This window comes from Bos mutus, chromosome 8 (assembly GCF_027580195.1).
Source record: "Bos mutus isolate GX-2022 chromosome 8, NWIPB_WYAK_1.1, whole genome shotgun sequence".
NCBI classification, from domain to species: domain Eukaryota; kingdom Metazoa; phylum Chordata; class Mammalia; order Artiodactyla; family Bovidae; genus Bos; species Bos mutus.
In genome coordinates this window covers 87,046,576-87,061,770 of record NC_091624.1, presented here as the reverse complement: position 1 = coordinate 87,061,770, position 15,195 = coordinate 87,046,576, and the positions used below count along the sequence as shown (strand labels likewise).

The 15,195-nt window shown below is 44.8% G+C and overlaps 1 protein-coding gene across 1 annotated transcript in view; it reads left to right on the top strand.

Annotated features, from left to right (window-relative positions):
* The window catches only part of SAXO1 (stabilizer of axonemal microtubules 1), a 113,202-nt gene that overhangs the window by 42,655 nt on the left and 55,352 nt on the right, over positions 1 to 15,195 (top strand). The gene's annotated exons all lie outside the window — the stretch shown is intronic.

Here is a 15,195-nt window from a genome sequence, read left to right as displayed (position 1 = left end):
TACTTTTAGAGTCAGTGTTGCTAGGAAATTGTAAAACCCACACTAACATCCGTTCTTTCGAATTCCTCTTTCTGCACTCTTTCAAATACATCACGAGGCCCTGACACTTTTCCTTGGGATAAGCAGATGGTATCAAGATTATTTCAGGGATCCCAGAGCAATGTTTAAATTTGGGTTCACTCTCAAAGGGAACTGTTAGTGTCTGAAAGCATGGAGGCTTCAGAGGAGATTTCAGCTGTGAGGGTTCGGAGGGGAAGAGACTCTTCAGTCTTTGCCCTCCTTGCTCCCTCCCCATCTCCCATAGCGTTGCTGAACACAGGTGTTCACAGCAGGCTGGGCAGGGGGACCGCCTGAGGGAAGCACATGGAAATGGGAAGCAGGGTCCCATGTCTTTCCCTTAGTGTATTAGTCAAGTAATACAGCCAGTGCTGCAGAAACAAACTCTGCGATCTCATTAGTTATGACAAGAGTTTATCAAAGTCGGAGGCTCTTTTTTGTGTAGTGACTTAGAGGTTCAGGACTGCTGCCATGCTGTAGCTCTGCCATCTTGGAGTTCCTCGTTTCCAGGTTTGAGGAAGAGGAGGAGGAAACGTGGCTGCTCCTGGGTTAAGATGTGGAGGGGGGGGAAAAAAAAAGGTGTGGAGAGCAGTCTCAAGCTCACCACAGGAAGAGCGGTTCTCTGTGCTGAGATGACAGCTTCTACAGCAGCTGAATCATGACACTGTCTTTGTGTCAACATCCTGGTCAATCACCCGAGCTGAGCATACCTGCCAATCATGCTGATGGCTTATTTAGTAAACATTTATGGAGTGCTGTGTGCAAGGCACTGGGTTGGAAAGTTGACTCAAAGCAGCGGTTCATTCCAAAGAATCACTTGAATTGTGTCATCTACAAATCATAACTTCACCACCAGAGCCACTGTTATCCATATGAAGCCTTTGTGCAAATTACAAACAGGCATGGCTTCCTCAGTGTGTTTTACTTGCACTTGTCAGAATATTGTCATGCTGGTTTCAGAGCAATACCATCCATTACTATCTCCTGAAAAACTTTGGACAGTGTCTCTGAAGTGACAGTGCCCTTAGATGTCCCCCTTGTGCGGTACACAAACTGTGTAACTGTGTATAGCTGTCTTTGTTCCCCTTGCCTCTTACTAATGACTCTTATTGAAATCCCACAGATATTTCTAGGTAAGAAGCTTTAAAATCTTTGTAAACCTGGTAGGATATTCTTTTTTGGAAGAAGACGATGTCAGTTCTGTTAGGCCACAGGAAAAAAAAAAAAAAAAAACTGTCACTTCTTTGTTTTGCTTAAGGTTCTTTTTTAAAATTTTCTTTTGAACTTTTACTTTTGTATGGGGGTATAGCCAGTGAGCAATATTTGTGCTAGTTTCAGGCGAACAGCGAAGGGATGCAGTCATACATACACATGTCTTAAGCCCCCTCCTGCATCCAGGCTGCCACATAGCATTGAGCGGAGTTCCATGTGCTACACAGGAGGTCCCCGTTGGTTATTCATTTTAAATATAGCAGTGTGTACATGTTCATCCCAAACTCCCTAACTATCCCTTCTCTCCTGGCAACCATAATTTCGTTTCCTAAGTCTATGAGTCTAAAAGTGTCACTTCTATTCATGAGGCCAAGTCTCTGTGCCATTTTCTGAGACATATATCAACTGTTTTTAGTCTGATTTGTTTAAAAACTATATTTCCTTTCCTCCATTGATGGTTTCTTTGTTCTTTGACCACTTGCCGCATTTTGAAAATACGGAGTCACTCTGGTACAATAGTCTCTTTTATTCAAATAATTTAGGACTTTAATGAAATATCCTCAGAGTGATAAAATTCCTGCCCAGGGGCTAAAAATTATAGCCATTATTAGGAAAATATATTTTCTGTTTTCCAGGATTTGAAATAGACCAACCCAACAGGCAATGCTATTATTTGTTAAATGAACAAATAAATGGATACATTGTGGAGGACATTTAGTCTTAACTGTAAACCAATTGCTTTTGTAAAAAATAACAACAGAAAACTAGTTTTATGACTGCATATTATCACAGAAGGACCCAAACCTAGAAAAGCCCATTTCTCTGAGTTAAGTACCCTTGCTACAAATGCAGGAGCAACCATGTGTGAAGAAAGGATGGTATGTTTAAAAAAAATTCCGGGACTGGTCTAATTGTGCTTTGATTACTCTCTCTAGAGAGTAATTTTTAGAGCTCGGTAGGAAACCACGAGCAAGTCTGACCATTTGGTTTTGTGAAAATAAACTTCGTTTAATTTATTGACACATTACACGTACCTGCCAAATTTTCTCTTGCTTTTCCCCCTGACATGTGTCTTGCCTGATGGAGTCACTGTAAGGCAGTCGATATGTTTTGAAAGAAATTAGGTTTTGCTAAGGAATGTATCAGAGCTGTTAAACCGAGCTGCAGCTTGTTCTCATTAGTCTTTGGAAGGCAGCTGCCGGAACAGAAGGGGCAGGGGAGGCAGAGAGGGAGCGGTGGCCACGGATACTCTCAGCGCTCCTGGCAGGAGACCTCAAGGCTCCATTCTGAGCTGCAGGAGCCCGGCTCTTCCCTGGGCAGCTGTGCCAGAAGGTGTGGTCAGGGAGCCCTGCCCTGTGTTGCTGACAAATCAAATAACAAAACGAATCTCACCTCTCTGCAATCCAGCTACTGTCGTCACACTGTGTGTAATTAAACATCCAGCATTGGGGTTTCTACCGCTAGGCTGAGGCCTGCCTGGGTTCATTAACAGCTGGAGCACTGAAGAGTGTCCCCACATTCCAAGTCCTGACAATTTTACTTGCTAACGTTTCTGTTCTGTGCTGGCGAGATCCCTGCCTGCCTCAGCATCCCATGAATCCTGCTTGAAACCTGTGCAGGACCCTCTGGGTAGGCCTCCCTGGGCTTGCCAGTGTGCCCTAACCGGAGAGATCTTTTAAAGACCCGTGAGCTTCTCTTCCCTGCTCAGGGCTCATTTGGGGTCTCCGTCACCTCCAGCATATGATAACTCCTCTCCATGTTGTTGAAGACCCTTTGAGGCGTGGCCTCTGTCGCCTTGTCCAGCTTGATCTCCCAACCTTTCTCACCTGTCATTTTATGCTCCAGGAATGTAGGACTGATGATGATTTTGGAAATATACCTGTTGTTTTTTTTTTAGCATATTTTATTTTTTTTAACTTTTAACTTTATATTGGGGGTAGAGCTGATTAACAATAGTTTCAAGTGAAAAATGAAGGGACTAGCCATATACAGACAAGTATCCATTCTTCCCCAAACTCCCCTCCCATCCAGGCTGCCACATAACATTGAGCAGAGTTCCATGTGCTGTACAGTAGGTCCTTGTTGGTTATCCATTTTAAATATAACACTGGATACATGTCCATCCCAAACTCCCTAACAATCCCTTCCCCTCATGCTTCCCCTTGTCCACCATTAAGCTCATTCTCTAAGTCTGTGGGGTTCTTCGGTAGCTGAGATGGTAAAGAATCTGCCTGCTATGAAGGAGACCCAGGTTTAACTCCTGGATCAGGAGATCCCTAGAGAAGGGAATGGCAACCCACTCCGGTATTCTTGCCTGGAGAATTCCATGGAGGAGCCTGGTGGGTTCCAGTCCTTGCGGTCACACAGAGTTGGACACGACTGAGCGACTTTCACTTTTTCTAAGTCTGTGAGTCTGTTTCTGTTTTGTAAGTTCCTTTGTTTTATTTATTTTTAGATTCCACATATAAGGGATGTGGCTTTCCCCCAGTGGCTCAGTGGTAAAGAATCTGCCTGCAATGCCGGAGACATGGTTCAGGAAGATCATGTGGGTTGGGAAGATCCCCTGGAAAAGGGAATGACTACCCAGCATTCTTTTCTGGAGAATCCCATGGACAGAGGAGCCTGGCAGGCTACAGTCCATGGGGTTGCAAAGAATCAGACATGACTGAAGTGACTGAGCCTGCACACATAAGGGATGTCATACGATATTTATCCTTCTCTGTCTGACTTACTTCACTCTGTGTGACACTCTCTAGGTGCATCCATGTTTTTGCAAATGGCATTATTTCATTCATTTTAATGGCTGAGTAATAGTCCATTGTATATATGTACCACATCTTCTTTATCCATTCCTCTGTTGATGGACATTTAGGTTGCATCCATGTCTTGGCTATTGTAAACAGTGCTGCTATGAACATTGGGGTGCATGTGGCCCTTTGGATCATGTTTTTCTCTGGATTTATGCCTCAGAGTGGGAATGCAGGGTCATATGGTAGCTCTATTTTTAGTTTTTTAAGGAACCTCTATACTGTTCTCCATAGCGGCTGTACCAATTTACATTCCCACCAACAGTGTAGGAGGATTCCCTTCTCTACACTCCTCAAGCATTTATCGTTTGTGGATTTTTTGATGGTAGCCGTTCTGACTGGTGGGAGGTGATAATCTCATTATAGTTTTGATTTGTATTTCTCTAATAATTACTGATGTTGAACATCTTTTCATGTGCCATCTGTGTGTCTTCTTTGGAGAAATGTCTAGGTCTTCTGCCCTTTTTTTTGAGTGGGTTCTTTGTTTTGATGATGTTAAGCGTCATGAGCTGTTTGTAAAGTTTGGAGACTAATCCCTAATCAGTTACACCATTTTCAAATATGTTCTCCCAATCTCCCACCTCTAGCATATAATGAAAACTCCTTTGCCTGTTGTTGAAGGCCCTTCAAGGTGTGGCCTCTGCTGCCTTGTCCAGCCTGATCTCCCAACCTTTCTCACCTGTCATTTTTTGCTCTAGGAATATAGGACTGATTTTAATTTTGGAAAGACCTTTTTTGCTTTTTCAATGCCAAAAAAAAAAAAAAATAGTTGTTGGTGGCTTTCTTCTTGGGCTTTTATTATTCTCCACTTTCTTACATGTGTAATTGGATTATATATAAATATTTTTATATTTTGTTTTTGTTTATAATAAGCATTTGCTATTGTAAACATTTTAATGGTTGCATTATTATCTGTCTTATGGATAAATGATACTTTATGGAACTATTTCTGAACTGACAAAACAACAAAAGCAGAATCAGCAGAAGTAAAATTACTGTGCTGTATACATGTTGTTTAGTCACTAAGTTGTGTCCAGCTCTTTTGCGACCCCATAGACTGTAGCCCACCAGGCTCCTCTGTCCATGGGATTCCCAGGCAAGAATGCTGGAGTGGGTTGCCATGGAAAATGCCTTTTAAAAGTATGTATTTATTTTTGGCTACATCAGGTCTTAGTTGTGGTGTGTGGACTTCTCATCTAGTTGTGGCATGTGGACTAAGTTGCTCCGAGGCAGTATTGCCCACTAGGATCAGTGGGATCCTAGTTCCCTGACCAGGGATCAATCCCGCTTCTCCTGCTTTGGAAGCTGGATTCTTAACCACTGGACCATCAGGGAAGTCCCTGGAAATATACCTTGCTCCCTCGCTCTCCTCATACCTTTGCTCTTTCTTCCTTGGATGTCCTCCCTGTGAACGGTTGGTCTGGCTGACTCTCTTTAGCCCCATGCCACCTCATTTTGGAAGCCCTCCCTGATTTCCTCTCCTGATTCAGGTGTTCAGCATTCTGTCTCCCTTTGAGCTTTATGTAAATACAGCCATCAAAGCAGTTGCCTCAAAGCATAAATACTTATTGGACTTGACTGGACTTGGAGCTGCTTGAGGTTGAGGATCACAGCTTTTAATTCGTATCTCCCTAAACTGTCACAGGCTGGGTAGATAGAAGCTCTGTGAATGAAGGAAGGAAAGATTACCAAGGTCACTCTCCAATGGTGTTCTTTTCAAAGGCAAACATCTCTAAATCCAGCAAGAGTGGAATGGCTTTGGTAACAAAGTTCAGATCTCTTGGTGAAGAATCAGCCAAACTGCCTTTTTACCTCTGTGCTTGTTGCTTTCTCTCCTGTGTTGTGTTGTTTAGAAAGTCACCTGGAGGAAGGCTCGATCAGGGTGACCCCCACCTCAGTGGTGATGCTTCTGATGCCCACTGATGACTTGGGGTGATGCTTAACATCTCAGTTCATCAAGCTGCATTTTGCAGTGAAATGTTTTCTTGGCATCTCCCACTGCACTTCTTAGCTTTTCTCCAAATTCAGGGAGAGCTGTATCTTCACTGCTTGGGCATCTTAGTATTATGGCCTGTGGCCAGTTTTGGCTGAGCGAGGTGGCAAGGGCTCTGTGTCTCCATCTGGCAGGCCTCCCTTGGGAATGAGGGTCTTCAGTCCTCAGAAGGAAGCCCTGTCTGGCCACAGTGGGGACATGGGGTGATGCCTGAGAGGAGGCTGTCCCGGTGCTGGCCCCAGTGAGATCTGAGAGGCCTGTGGACCAGGGAACCCCTGTTGGGATGGGGTTTTCCTCTTCCCCTGGTGACCTGGTCCAGCTCACCCAGTCTTTGGGAGCCGAATGCCTCAAAACTTCCAGAGTGTGGCAAAATGCAGAGCTGTGCAGAGCTGCACTAAGAATCCTCTTTCTGGAACTTACTCCAGGACTTTGGATAAGTTGCCCTCGTGTTGGGTTTTTAATACTTATAAAACAGGGCTCAGGCTCCTTGTGGGTTCTTGTGAGAGGAAATGTGATACCTGTCAGGAGCTCACAGATTATTACTCTGGATTGTGAGTGTCTGCTCTTGCAGTACATTTGAGAAGTCCGTGGTGGTGAAGAAAGGGAGAGTGACTGGGTTCTGCACACCGGAGTAGTGAGCTGACTGCAGTGACTAGTAACACACTGGCTCAGGGAGGCTCCTGGCTGCATGAGGAGCTTCCCTCTGCTCCCTTCTCCACAGGATCTGCCCAGGGGCTCCTCTGGAAAGGGTGGAGGGGGCACATTGCCTGAGTTCTACTCAGGCTTTGCCCTTAACCACCTGTATGACCTCTGGTCAGCCACTTGCCCTTCATTTGCCTCAATTTCCAGACTCTTTTGGAAACTGGTGAGGACCAGCCTTGCTCACCTCCCACGATGTTTGTAGACATAATAACGAATAATATAGATGTACAAGTTTCGTTACAAGAACACCATGGGGTATCTTATGACTGAGAATGAGAGTGAGCGGGGCCAGTCTTGTCCGCTCTCTCTCCCTTCCTTCCATTAGCAAGCTGTTGAATTATTACAGCCACAAAGAAATAACCTAGAAGCATGGGGGAGAAGCATTTCTGTTAAAGCAGTTGTCCGTCGATGTCGTCATATCTGTTTCCAGAGGTTCTTAGGAGAGACTTTGAAGTTGGTTTAGCACTTGACCCCTGCCCTGCTGTCAGGTGTTGGACTGGGCGCTGGTCAGATGTGAATTTCACGTCTGTGAATCAGTTTATTTCTCAGCTCTTAGATGATGCTCTGCAGGGGTAACACATTTTGTAAGGTGAAAATCTCTTTGCTGTGTTAAAAATGCAGGTGGAACAGACTGGAAGGTAATGTATCAAAATGTTGACTGATGGCTCATAGTAGAGTTCTCAGTGAGTTTCCCCCGCCGCCCCCCCCTTGTTTCTATCCTTCTGTACTTGGCAACCGTCCAAGAATGAGTTTTGTTTTGGGAATTCAAAAAACATATGCATCTTCTCACACAAATTGAATATAGTGCTATTTAAGATTAGAAAGATAGGGATTTGGAACGTTAGTGATTCACCATTATATGTCAGCTTCCCTGATGGCTCAGATGGAAAAGAATCTGCTTGCAGTGTAGGAGACCTGGGTTCAATCCCTGGGTTGGGAAGATCTTCTGGAGAAGGGAATGGCAACCTATTCCAGTATTCTTGCTTGGAGGATCCCATGGATGGAGGAGTCTGTTTGGCCACAGTCCATGGGGTCACAAAGAGCTGGACAGAACTGAGCGACTTACAAGCACACACACACATGCGACTGAAGAGGACCAGAGGACCCCCAGAGGCAAGCTGGGCCCAGCCAGTTGGAGACTTCCCTTAAGACCCAGCACAGGGCTCCTTCCATCATCAGCAGCTGCTCTGAACCCGGGCAGAGGCCACCAGGCTCCTCCCAGGCCACACCGTCCTTACGCGAGCAGGGTGTTTGGTGAGCCTCGCATGCCAGTTTCAGTGTGTCTGGAGGATTAACGAGCTGCTAAAATTCTCTGTCTTCCTCTCCTGAAGCCTCCTTTCAAGTGACAGGTCCCAAATCCGGCCTACCACAGCCGTATGTGCCACCCCCACTGGACTCTAAGTCCGTTTGCTTAAACACACACTCCCAGGCAGCACCTGTGTTCCTGCTGTTGGCTTAGAGAATCTGAGCCCAAAGGTGCCAGGAAACAGCTCTGTGAAAGAGCTCAGCAACCTCAGAGCGTGAAAGTGACCCAAGAATAACCCTGTTTTCAGGCCTCTGCACAAATTAAACTTTGAAATTATTCTAAATGCTTAATCCTAAAGTGCAAATACTTGAAACAATCAGAATCAGGCTGTTAAAAACCAGAAATTCTTCCTTTCTCAGGCAAGACTTCCTTTCTAAGCACCCCATCTCAGACTGTTTCTCTGGTGGGGCATTTCCTTGCATTCCTTCAGCAGAGCTGCCACTTAAGTCCTTGCTTCCTCTCTTCCACATCCTAGTTTAGGCCTCCTCATCTCATCACCAGACGGCTGTAGTTGGTCTCCTTGCTTCTAATCTCTTTTCACTCTGTACACTTGGGCCACATCAGTCTTTTATGGAAAATAGAGCCGATTGGATCACGCCCAATCCAGAACCTTCATTGAGCTCCATTGCCATCTCTGAATGTAGCAGGTAGGTGAGACCTTCCCAGTGCAGTTCCCAGCCTCCTGGCCACCTCCAGGCCAGGGACTTCCGGCAGAGGGTGGCTGTGGATAGTCCTGCCAAGGGCCTTGTGCTTTCTGCCTGAGCCTTTGTTCACACACCCGCCTTCACATTAGTCCACTCATCCCTCACATGCCAGAGCCTGCTGCTTCTCAGCGTGGACGCTGTCTCCTTGTGAATTCTGTACCTATCACATACCTTTCTTTCCTCAGCCCGCCCCTAGGATGACAAATGCATCCTTATTTCCTTCTGTTAAGGTCTTATTAGCTTGCCAGGAAATTGTTGTTCTCTTGCTTTAGTAATATATTAAACAATATGGGGAGTAGTCTGCTCACTTGATTGGAAGATCCACAGAGGGGCCAAGACTCCCTTCCTTACTCTTTGGGGTTTCTTCACACTCTTTAGCTGGGTGCGTTGAACCTCCTCTGTTTGTTGAATGTATTATAGTTGAATCATTGGATAACTGAATAACGAGATTCAAAGATGACTTTTAATGAGGCATCTACAATACACTTAAGAAATATGCTAAATATACTTCTACTCCTGAAGTGTGGGAAACATTCTATGCTAACCCATTTTCGTATGGTGCTGTGAAATGATAGTTCTGTAGCTGCTGGAGATATTGAGGCCTGGATGTCTATGCTACTTCCCAACTTGAGTGAACTTTATTTAAAAAAAAAAAAAGTAATATTGGTTCCATGAGAAGACAGGACCATGAAGGGATAGGGGTGTGTAAGGGTTTTGGCGTTGGCTCAACATGGGGTCAGATATTGGCTCTTGAGAAGTTATTGAACCTTTCTGATAGAACTTCAGGTTCTCCATCTGCAAAATATTGATACTGTCTACCTAAGCTATTGTGAAGATGGCAGGATGATGGATGGAAGCATCTAGAAGAGAGCCTGGCACACAGGCATGCCCAAAGTGCAGTGATGGGTCATCATTTTCCTGGACGTTACACACAGTTCAGTTGTAAATTGGGGCATCTGTTAAGTGCAGCTGCAGACTGCAAACCAACTTTATGTATTTCAAGAGCTCACCATGCACAGTGGCTTTTATTAAAATGTGAGATTGTTTATAAAGCAGAGGATTACTTGACAGCTGACCCTGCAAATGAGGCTGGTGCTCACACAGAAGGGCCAGGTGTGCTGCTCTGCAGAGCTGGGCATCTCCTCCTCTGCAGGTGTGCCCTCCAGGCTGGAGCAAGCAGATGTCTGGTTTTCTGGGATGAGAAGGCAGAATGGGGGTCCTGTGTGCTCTGAAAGAGCACAAGGCTGTGAAGGGCAATAGTGTGACAGCCTGGGCCCTGGAACTGTGCTAATGGAGCTCTCACATGTGCGTGGCTTAAAAACAGAACTGTCAAAACAAAACAAAACAAAAATCATCACTCTGATTGCATCTCCGTGGGGGGAAAGACCGGGAAAGGACCAGAGAAGAGAGCAGGGTCAGTTGGATAGCCTGTCACGCACTAGGCGCTGTTTTTGGGTGCTGAGGGCAGTGAGAGGAATGATGGTCAGAATAGAAAGATGGTAAGATGTAGTTCCACCTGAGTCCGGGCTGTTTAAAAAAATATTTTTAGAGTCTTGGACTCTTGGAAATATGGTAAAAGTTTTGAACTTTCTCAGAGGAAAATGCATGCCTACACATACCATTTTACATACAGTTCCAGGGGGCTGGCTCATGGGTCCCTTGAAGTTCATTTAAGGAACCTAAGTTAAGAACCCTTTATTTAGTAATTACAGTCTTGTGAAAAACATTAGCATGGACAGCTGGGTCCAGAAACACCTGGTTTGAGTTTGGTTCCACCCCTTTGCCAGCTATGTGTCTCACTGAAGAATGATCTTGAATAGCTCAACCTTTCTAAGCCTCAGACATCTCACATAGATGAAAATAACAGCAGCATCTCATGGGGTTACAGTGAAGATGAAATAATAAACAAAACGATCAATACAATGCCTAGCATGTGGCAAATGCTCTATAAGTGTTAACACATAATTATTACTAGTGAGCCTGTTATTGATAGAAGGGAGTCATGAAAATACAGCAGGAGATTAATTCGTGTAGCGTCTGTGAGGAAAATATGAACCATAGTTTTCAGTTGAGGTCTTTATATATAAAAGAATGTGAAAAACATCATGGTGGGTTTTGTCTTCTGTATAAACAACACGTTTATGGTAACTGTCTTCTGTCCATTAGTAAAAGAAGGCAACCACAGCAGCATTCCACAGGGGTGTTTCTGTGGCTATATACTCCATGAGGATGACCTCATTGTAGGGAATAAATCTCTCAATGACTGCTAAATACTTAGTGTTATAATCCATCAGCAATAATGAAGGAAAAGAAGGATACATGATAACAGTTAGGAGCTGTAGAGGGGTTGCCATGTACCTCACATTTGTGTGGGTTGTGGTGTCTTTCTGATAAAGTTTGATCACTTAGAAGAGCAGAAGTCAAAGATAAAGCACTTCCACTGGGTGTAGCTGGAGGTCAGCAGGCTGTGTGTGTGCATGCATGTGGGCACATATGTGTGCAGGCTATCAAAAACAGAGCTTCTTTTTATCAGCCTTCACTCATTTGATTGCTTTCTAAGCCACGAGTTTGAACATTTTGGAATGTGCCTGTTGAAAATGAAGATTTATCATACAGAGTGTAAGATTACAACCACAAGATTCAGAAAGGGGTTTCTGAGCTTGGGGGAGAGTTACAATTAACCTCGTAAAGAGCACAGATGAAAGCCTTTCCCACAGTTACAATCAAAGACACTTTAGGCCACTCTTTCCCCAGAGGAATAGTTGCCTTTTACGGCATGTTTTAAAGTTTTATTTCAAAAACAGTCAGCATCTTAAAGCAGCATGTAGTGTGCTCCCCAGGCTTTCACTTGCAACGTGTTTCCAGTTTTCTCAGTCATATTACTGGGTTTCTGGATGTGGTATGAGTTGCCACCTTCACCAGATTCGCACTCAGGGGGATTTAGCCCGACATGCTTGTGCTTGTCTCAAGAAGACTCTCCCAAACTTCCTTGCTCTTCTCATTCTGAGAGGAGAGTTCAGAGTCAGCATTATTATGTGTGAAGAGATTATACTTCTATCCTCTGCTTTGTCAGTCAGGGAAACCGAGGTCCTAAGAGGAGATGAAACGCAGGTCTACCCAGTGCTCCACTGCTTCTCAGACTCAAGAAACCAGATTCTCACCACATCCTGTGTTGAAATGCTTCCTCGTTGTATTCTAGGTCTCTGTGCACACCGGGCTTTATCTGTGTATGTGTGTGTTTTAAGTGCTTAAGTATCATGTTTTTTCCCCTCAAGAAACAGAAAGTGTGATTGTCTTTCAATAGACATGAATTTGAGCGAACTCTAGGAGATAGTGAAGGACAAGGGAGCCTGGTGTGCTGCAGTCCCTGGGGTTGCAGAGTTGGACACGACTTAGCGACAACAAACATCCTTTCATTGAGCACCTCGGTGTTGCAGGGAATAACTAGTAGTCCAGTAGTGCCGGTATCAGAGTCCATGGGGTCGCTGCGAGTTGGACAGACTGAGCGACTTCACTTTCTCTTTTCACTTTCATGCATTGGAGAAGGAAATGGCAACCCACTCCAGTGTTCTTGCCTGGAGAATCCCAGGGACGGGGGAGCCTGGTGGGCTGCCGTCTGTGGGGTCACACAGAGTCGGACACGACTGCAGTGACTTAGCAGCAGCAGCAAACGCTATCAGATAGGTGTTGCATACTGCTGTGGCCGCTTTGCAACCATTATGTGGAATGTCAAGGGTAGTGAAACTTTCATCTCTCTCGGTCTGCCTGCTTCCAATCCTACTGTAGTCTGTTTCCTGAGTCTCACTGTCTCCTGAGCACAACTTCCAACTTGCCCTGGATTTTGGCGAGCACTTTGCATGCTTCCTCCACCATAATATGCTTGCCTGGATGAAAGCCTGGAGTGTGACCCACTCCTGACTTCGCTTGGATGTGCACCTTTCCTTTGTACATCGCACAGGACTGTGGTAGCAGCCTTCTCACGGGTCATGAAGTCTGCAGTCTCGTTCTTGACCAGTCCTCGCTGCTGTGCTGGTTGTACTCTGTTAACAACAGAGCCAATCTTACCAGCTACCTGTTAAAACCCTTGTACGCCTGCCCATTGCCTACAGCAGGAGGGTGCCAATTCCAGTTTGGTAGTGGCTGTCTGAAGTGCAGGCTGTCTGAAGTGTCATAAAGTGCTGTGATTTGTAATGTCTCCCAAATGTGGGGAGAGGCATCGGGAGCAGATGTGCCACGTCCTCTCTAGCCAGGAGAACAACGTGTCAGCTTCCTTCGTAAAAATTAATTCATTATTTTTGGCTGCACTGGGTCGTCATTGCTGCGTGTGGGCTTTCTCTAGTGGTGGTATGCAGGTTTCTCCCTGTGGTGGCTTCTCTTGTGGCAGAGCACAGGCTCTAGGGCACACAGGCTTCAGTATTGTTGCACAGGGGCTCAGTAGCCACGGCTCCTGGGCTCTAGAGCACGGGCTCAATGGTTGTGGCACATGAGTTTAGTTACTCTGCAGCATGTGGCATCTTCATCTTCCTGGACCAGGGATTGAACTGGTATCCTCTGCACTGGCGGGTGGATTCCTATCCACTGGACAGCCAGGGAAGTCCTATGTCAACTTCTACACAGGACACGTCAGACTTTTCCTGATCTGGTTTCTGCCCACCTATCACTGACCCCTTCCCAAGCTGCCTCCTCCCTCCACATGCTGCTTCCCCAGCACCCCTGCTCACACACCAGCATGGCTTTGCATCTGCCGAACTTCTGCCTGAGATCCCTTACCTCTTGTTTCTCCATTGCCTCCTCATTCTTTAGCACTCAGTTCAACTATTACTGCCTTAGAAGCCTCCTCTCCTTTTTGCCTCATAGCCAGATTGCACAAGATCACTTTGTTCATTCTTTAGTTATTCACCGCATTCAGCATTAACACTTTATAGTATAATCATTTAGTCATCTATCTGCTCTTCTACTAGGTGGTTGGTGGGGAAATGAATATTGATTGAGCTCCTTCAGTGTCCTAAAGACACTGGGAAGAAGAGCTGCCTGTCTGAAAAGCCCAATGGAGCAGAATGAGGGTGGGCTTTTGAAGCTGGTTTCCTGGCTTGAGCCCTCCTTTTTTACATGCCATTTCTCTGAGTCTTAGGTTATTCATGTTGTAGACTGGGAATCATAATACTATGCCAGGTTGTTGAGTGGTTTAGAAATAGTATTTCTAAAATGTGAGCATACAGTAGTAAGTCAGTCCTCAGTAAATGGTGACTATAATTGGTTATCTACTTTAATTTTAATTTTGTGAGGCACAGTAGGAATTAATTTTACATGCTGTAACCGAACTTCAAATTATTTCCTTAGAGTCATAAATCAAATATATTACTGAGTTAGAATTTAAACTCAGATCCTAGTGGTATCAGGACCAGTGTCCACTGTCTTATATCATCTGATTTTATAAGAAAATTGGCAGTGGACCCAAACATACAAAAAATGTAAAAACAGTCCAACAGTTTCCATATCCCCTCCATCTCACCTAGATTTTAATATTTCACCTCAATTTTTGGTCACACTCTCTTGGTTTCTACACATGCACATGGCCACATGACATGCATCTTTTTTTCTCACATGCTGATCACCACTAATGTTTCCTTAAACAAGGACCTTTCCTCCTGCCTTCTCCTGTACAAGCATCCCAATCAGTAGATTAGCATCAATACCACAATATACACTATACAGTCTTAATGACCCAGATAACCACAATGGTGTGGTCACTCACCTAGAGCCAGACATCCTGGAATGTGATGTCAAGTGGGTCTTAAAAGCATTACTATGAGCAAAGATAGTGGAGGTGATGGAACTCTAGCTGAGCTATTTCAAATTCTAAAAGATTATGCTGTCTAAGTGCTGCATTCAATATGCCAGCAAATTTGGAAAACTCACCAGTGGCCACAGGACTGGAAAAGGTCAGTTTTCATTCCAATCCCAAAGAAGGGCAATGCCAAAGAATGTTAAAACTACTGCACAGTTGCACTCATTTCACATATGAGCAAAGTCACACTCAAAATCCTTCAAGCGAGGCTTCAATAGTACATGAACCGAGAACTTTCAGATGTTCAAGCTGGATTTACAAAAGGCAGAGGAATCAGAGATCAAATTGTCAACATCTGTTGGATCACAGAAAAAGCAAGGGAATTCCAGAAGAAGCATCTACTTCTGCTTCATTGATTACACTAAAGCCTTTGTGTGGATCACAACAAAGTGTGGAAAATTCTTAAAAGAGATGGGAATACCAGACCACCTTACTTGCCTCCTGAGAAACCTGTATGCAGGTTAAGAAGCAACAGTTAGAACCAGACGTGGAACAATGGACTGGTTCAAAACTGGGAAAGAAGTGCGTCAAGGCTGTATATTGACACCCTGCTTATTTAACTTATA